General features: G+C 46.6%; 1 protein-coding gene across 4 annotated transcripts in view; it reads right to left on the reverse strand.

Annotated features, from left to right (window-relative positions):
• Positions 1-5,273, reverse strand: part of ITCH (itchy E3 ubiquitin protein ligase) — a 123,884-nt gene extending 118,611 nt beyond the window's left edge. The window contains exons 1-2 of one of the 4 annotated variants that reach the window (XM_059897630.1): positions 5,173-5,273; positions 675-752 (exon numbers count right to left, since the gene is read on the reverse strand). The gene's annotated coding sequence lies outside the window, so the exon portion shown is untranslated. Of the gene's footprint in view, positions 1-674; positions 753-5,147 lie in introns of all 4 variants that reach the window. The other 3 variants (XM_059897632.1, XM_059897629.1, XM_059897631.1) reach the window with 3 other exon arrangements.
• Positions 5,274-6,000: the final 727 nt, after the last annotated feature.

Genomic DNA, 6,000 nt, shown 5'->3' on the forward strand with positions numbered 1-6,000 from the left:
TTCTAAAGATTTAATATGTATTATTTTATTGGGTTGGCCAAAAAGTTCGTTTGGGTTTTTCCGTAACATCTTACAGAAAAACGAACGAAAGAACTTTTTGGCCAACCCAATATTTGATCCTCACAACAATGCCAGGGAGGCAGGTAGGAATCAACACATCTATTTTACAGATATATAAACTGAGTCCTGTCAATATTAAGTAATTTGCCAACAATCAGTTTGTCAGTGGCAAAATCAAATCAAAACCCAGACCTTTTCTTTCCAAGCCCTCTATTCTTTTTCCACTGAACCGTATTGTCTTCTTTTTAATTCCTACACTTTTTAACCATATACATGCACACGTCTGGACAAGTATACAGAGATAAATGTTTATAAAATAGCACAAGTGGGAAAAGTTTATGTATGTCTAGGGAAGCTAGAAAAACAGAAAAGTCAGTCCTCAGGACTCAAATTAAGAGTACAATGTGGCTCACATTGTACAATATGCCTAATCCTTCTAAAGGCAGCTTTGGGTTTCAGGTCCAAGTAGAAACTGTCTATTTCTTCAACCAACTGATTTAGCCAGCATGAACACTGGTGTCTCCCCATACCTCCTCACAGCTGTTAATATGACCAGGGCTCACCCTCAGCACCATTCTTGCCCCCCAATCTCTCTCACAGGCGTGCCACCATACCTGAAGTTTTCACTGTTTGGAGTCACTTCTTTGGGTTAAGGCGCTGTCTCCAGAAGGCCACTGTTAAATGCATGTTACCTGAGAGAGGAAGGAGGGTCCATTAACACACTATTCCTATGGTTAAACACATCAGATCAGCAATGACCTTAGGAATCTGACAGCACAATGTCCTTTAAAAAGTTTCATGGGACAGGTAATTTTTGATGGAGCAGGCAGGATAAGAAGGTGAGTCGGGGAGAAAATGACTCACACTCCGTAAGGGGTGACCCCCACCTGCGTACAGCTACATGGCAAAACGAGGATGGCCATATAAACACATACTCTACCTATTGGGGTCACAGTAAGGACTATCCCTGCAACTTGGAAGCTCCTAGGGATAAGAAAAGAAAAAGTACTCCAAGGATCAGAGTATAGCCAGTTCTGAAAAGAAGTAAAGAGCTGAGTTGGCAGTAGCTCTCCAAGGACAGTACACTGCTAGACTGAAAGAGGACAGAGGCAAGGAACAGCTTCTGGTTAACTACTTCTAGTTGTGAGGCTAGTTTCCAACCCAACATTTTTAGCTGAGGGCTGACCTCTCAACCAGAGAATGCTGCAATTCAATTCTGCAACCCGCCCCCTTGCTAATTTATATTGACTCAAAGCCAGTATCATTTACAGCCACAAAAATCAACATGCCTTTACTGAGTGCTTATTATGAGCCCAGAATTTGGCTAGGTGCTATAAATACAGGAAGGGGGGGAAAAAATCTTTATATACTTTTGCCTTAATTCATATAAAGGAAACCAATCCCCAAAACCCAAAACAGAGAAGGGTGAGGAACAAGAAAGGAAGCGGGGCTGGGTGGGGGGGAGGACACGACGACAACACTATTTCCTATGAGTACTAACACAAATTTCTTTTTTTTAAATAAATTTTTTTATTTATTTTTGGCTGCGTTGGGTCTTTGTTGCTGTGCACTGCCTTTCTCTAGTTGCTGCGAGTGGGGGCTACTCTTCATTGCAGTGCGCGGGCTTCTCATTATGGTTGCTTCTCTTGTTGCAGAGCATGGGCTCTAGGCACGTGGGCTTCAGTAGTTGTGGCACGCGGGCTCAGTAGTTGTGGCTCGCAGGCTCTAGAGCGCAGGCTCAGTAGTTGTGGCGCACGGGCTTAGTTGCTCTGCGGGATGTGGGATCTTCCCGGACCAGGGATCGAACCCGTGTCCCCTGCATTAGCAGGTGGATTCTTAACCACTGCACCACCAGGGAAGTCCCAACACAAATTTCTTAAGCCAGAATGAATACAACAAAACTGACTTCTAGGCCAAAGTTCCTTGTTAAACTCTTAACTAAACAGTCAAGAGGCTCAGGCTAGAAATACTTTTTTTCTTTTGGTCTAATACCAAAAGCTCTTTAGTAGCGCACATTCATCTTGATACGCTGGAGAAGAGGCTAAGAGTTACAAAACTTGGTTCTACTTCTAGCTCTGATTCTTAGCTAGTTTTTTTTTTTTCTTTTTTAAATTTATTTATTTTTGGCTGCATTGGGTCTTTGTTGCTGCGTGCAGGCTTTCTCTACTTGCAGCGAGCGGGGGCTACTCTTCGTTGCAGTGCGCGGCCTTCTCTTTATGGTGGTTTCTCTTGTTGCAGAGCATGAGCTCTAGGCGTGCAGGCTTCAGTAGTTGTGGCACGTGGGCTCAGTAGTTGTGGCTTGTGGGCTCTAGAGTGCAGGCTCAGTAGTTGTGGCACACGGACTTAGTTGCTCCTCGGCATGTGGGATCTTCCCGGACCAGGGCTTGGACCCGTGTGCCCTGCATTGGCAGGCAGATTCTTAACCACTGTGCCACCAGGAAGTCCCAGTTTTTTTTTTTAAGCAAACAGAAAACTAACAGGTTGGACTAGTCTAAGAATAGCATATACCTGGCACATATACTACCCATTAGATAACTAGTGTCCACAGGAGGAATCACTAATCAATCATAACTCACTTTCCCAGAGAATGCATATGATCAAAATCCTTCTCAACACAGGGCTTTGGCAGCTACTTCAAATGAAAGTTGGCCCATAAAACAAAATATATCTGCCACTGCAGACTGTAGATAATCTCTACAATCTCTTCCAACTCTAAAATTCTACAACCAAGTTTCTGAGGGTGGGAGAAAAACACTTCCAACAAGCTTAAATCAATAGTATTGATAGTCATAAATTTCAGTCTAATCTCCAAATTCTACAAATTGCACCTGATCAAGAAAGCTAATGAACAATACATTCTGATACCATTAACATACATAACCTATCAATATTATTCTGATTTGTTAATGGGTTCTTTTGACAGAAAAGGAACCTTTTACCCAGACTGGCCCTAAAGAAATCCTCATACAAAAAACAGGGCAACAATACTGCACTAGTAAAGAACTAAATCCCATCCCTTGATCATCCCCACAGCCTCTCTACAAGGTCAAGCCTTTCACTTCTCACCTAGACCTCTGCAACAGCCACTCTTCCATCCTTTTTCACTCTTGTCACCAGAGCAATCTTTCTAAAGCAAACATCTACTCATATCACTTCCCTGTTCAAAAATGTGTATCTATTGCTAACAACATAAAACAAGTTTTTTCCCATTATACTTAGAACTTTTCATATAGTACCCTTTTACCTTTCTGGCCTCACATCCACAGTGCTCTCCTTCCCCATCCCACTCCCTGCTCTCTTTTTCTTCCACAATCCTCTCCATTTACGCACAGTATTAAGGTGTTTCCTCTGTCTGCCCTCCTTCCCTTTCCCCATCACAATCCCCATCCTACTCATCACCTAACACCCAACTTAGGTCCAGGAGCAGATCCTTCCTCCTTCTCAGGTCAACCGGGACACAACTGGTTACCTCCTCTATTGTCTCAAAGCTTTTTGGTTTATCCAAAGTATTGTTTGTCTCAATGGTTCCCAAGACCATCAGAATTGCCTGAGGCAAGTTTTAACCCAAATGTATTAAATCAATCTCAAGGAATGAGGCCCTGAAATTTCTACTTTTCAAAAGCTCCCCTAATTATTCTAATGGTCAAATTTGGGGGCTAGTGGTTTGTCTCTTCCAATAGGTGTAAAGATAATTCTTTAACTAATGTAGAAATGATTTATTCTAGAATACACTGAAGAAGTATTCTGCACTTGTTTATTTCATATCATACCCTTGCTGACTTGACTCATATGCTGAAGATGAAGGAATTCCTTTTGAACTCACACCCAAAAAAATTTACATTCACTGTTCAAAAAAGCAGGTGAATTTCCACCTTCATTTCTAAATCTTAAAAATGAAGTAATCGTACCTTGAGTAAACCTATGAATACACAGTGAAGCCTCTCACCAGAGCTGCCGTGAGAACTTTACTTCGGCTGAAAAACAAATCCTTAGCCCATTTTGAGGGTGGAAATACACTGCCTTTAGTACTTCCTTAAGACCTAATTATGTTAGGAATACATGCGACACTCCAACTAAGTACAATGATAGGTGTCTGGCTCAAGTGCCTCGTTAATTTTCAAAGAAAAATCCCACTCTTCCTTCCCCACCACTCACTCCCAAAAAAGTATAATGAAGCTATAGAATAATGGCAGAAAATCTAACAAGATTAAGATATGAATATAACCAAGACAACAAGCTGAGTTGTTATTGGGAACCGTGGATTTCGGGTAGTTTGCAAATTCACCTGGTTACATCGCTAACTTGGGGCCGAACGTCTACCTGGGGCACACAGACCGTGTGTTTATCTCTCTTTGAGTCGCGGCCCGGAGCTAAGTCTGAAAACTTAAGTTCCCCACTTAGTCACCCCTAAGTCATGTCCTCATCACGGCTACTTTTTTCTTCTCTCCACTAAAGAAAAGGGTACTCTCAGGAGGAAGGACAGTGACAGCTCCACGTCTGCAAAACTCCGCGGCGACAGCGGGCGCGGAGGAGGACGCCGGGGCCGGGACCACCATGCTGGGGGACAATGGAGGGAGGAGGGGAGTGGAAGAGAGAAGAGAGGCAGCCACTGTACTGGGCCCCTCTCGCGAGTGGGGGCTCCAAAAAGTCTCGGGAAGGGCAGCGGGTGGCAGGTGGGCCCGGCCACCGCCCCTCGCAGGGCCACGTCGCCCGCGCCGGCCGCTGCCGCCCGGCCCCGCGCGTAGGCCGGGCCGCGGCAGAGTGGCCCCCAGGCGGGGCTGAGGGGTTCGGGGCCAGACCCTGCAGGCGCCCACTGCGGCCCAGTCCTCTCATAAATTGGCGCCCGCGAGGCGAGGGGCTCCGGACGCCTAAGCCCAAGAGTGGCCGCTGGGTGCGTCCAGCCGACCCACCCCGACCCCCGCCGGGCCCCTGCCACTAGCCCGAACTCCCCGCGCCCCCCACGGGCACCGGCTCTGGGGAAGAGGAAGCAGCCGCAGCTCTGGGGTCCCGGCTGACGCGCCGCACTTCTCCATCCCTCGTTCTCCTCGGACACGCTTATCCAGGACCCTCCCTCTCCCCAGAACTACCTCCAGTCCGCCCGCGGATTTTTACCGGGACTCGGGGCGGCGGCGACTCTTCAGTCCCTCGACTAAGATGGCAGCCGGTCCCGAGCCCGAACCACAGCTACTAGAGCGAGTTGGCGGCCAACACGCAGGCGCCTCCAGCTCGAGAGCAATCCGGCCTACAAGCCCCAGAAGGCCTTGCGCACTAGCCCGCTGCCGGCAGGAAGAGCTCGTACAGGCTGATGAGCGCAGCTAAATCGGGGTTTGCGCTCAGTCAGGTGGGAGGGACGCCTGGATTGCTCCCAGTACCTCTAGGCTTTTTTGAAAACTCTCCTAATCACACACCAGAACCTCTAAAAGCTGTAGCTGCGGATCCAAAACTCTAGTGTGCATCAGAATCACCTGAAGGGCTTGTTAAAACTTAAGACTACTGAGCCCCACCCCCAGGGTTTCTAATTCATCAGATCTGGGATAGGACCTAATAATTTTAATAATTTACATTTCGGACAAGCTCTCTGGTGTGCTACTGGTAGGAGATCACACTTTGAGAACCACTGAACTGTAGCTTAGGCCTTAAGAAAGTACACTCAGGAGTTGCATTGATTGGATTCAACTCCACCTTTTAACAGGGTGCGCTTAGGGATGATGAAAACAGCTTATACGTAAGTGGTGCCAACATGGCAGGTGTTCTAAGAGCTGATCATTAAGATTCTTTTTTGGTTTTTAACATTTATTTATTTAGGCTGCGTGGGGTCTTAGTTGCGGTATGCAGGCGGGATCTAGTTCCCCGACCAGGAATGGAACCCCGGCCCCGTGCATTGGGAGCACGGAGTCTTACCCACTGGACCACCAGGGAAGTCCCCTGATCAATAAGATT

This window comes from Balaenoptera ricei, chromosome 15 (genome assembly GCF_028023285.1).
Source record: "Balaenoptera ricei isolate mBalRic1 chromosome 15, mBalRic1.hap2, whole genome shotgun sequence".
Lineage (NCBI taxonomy): Eukaryota > Metazoa > Chordata > Mammalia > Artiodactyla > Balaenopteridae > Balaenoptera > Balaenoptera ricei.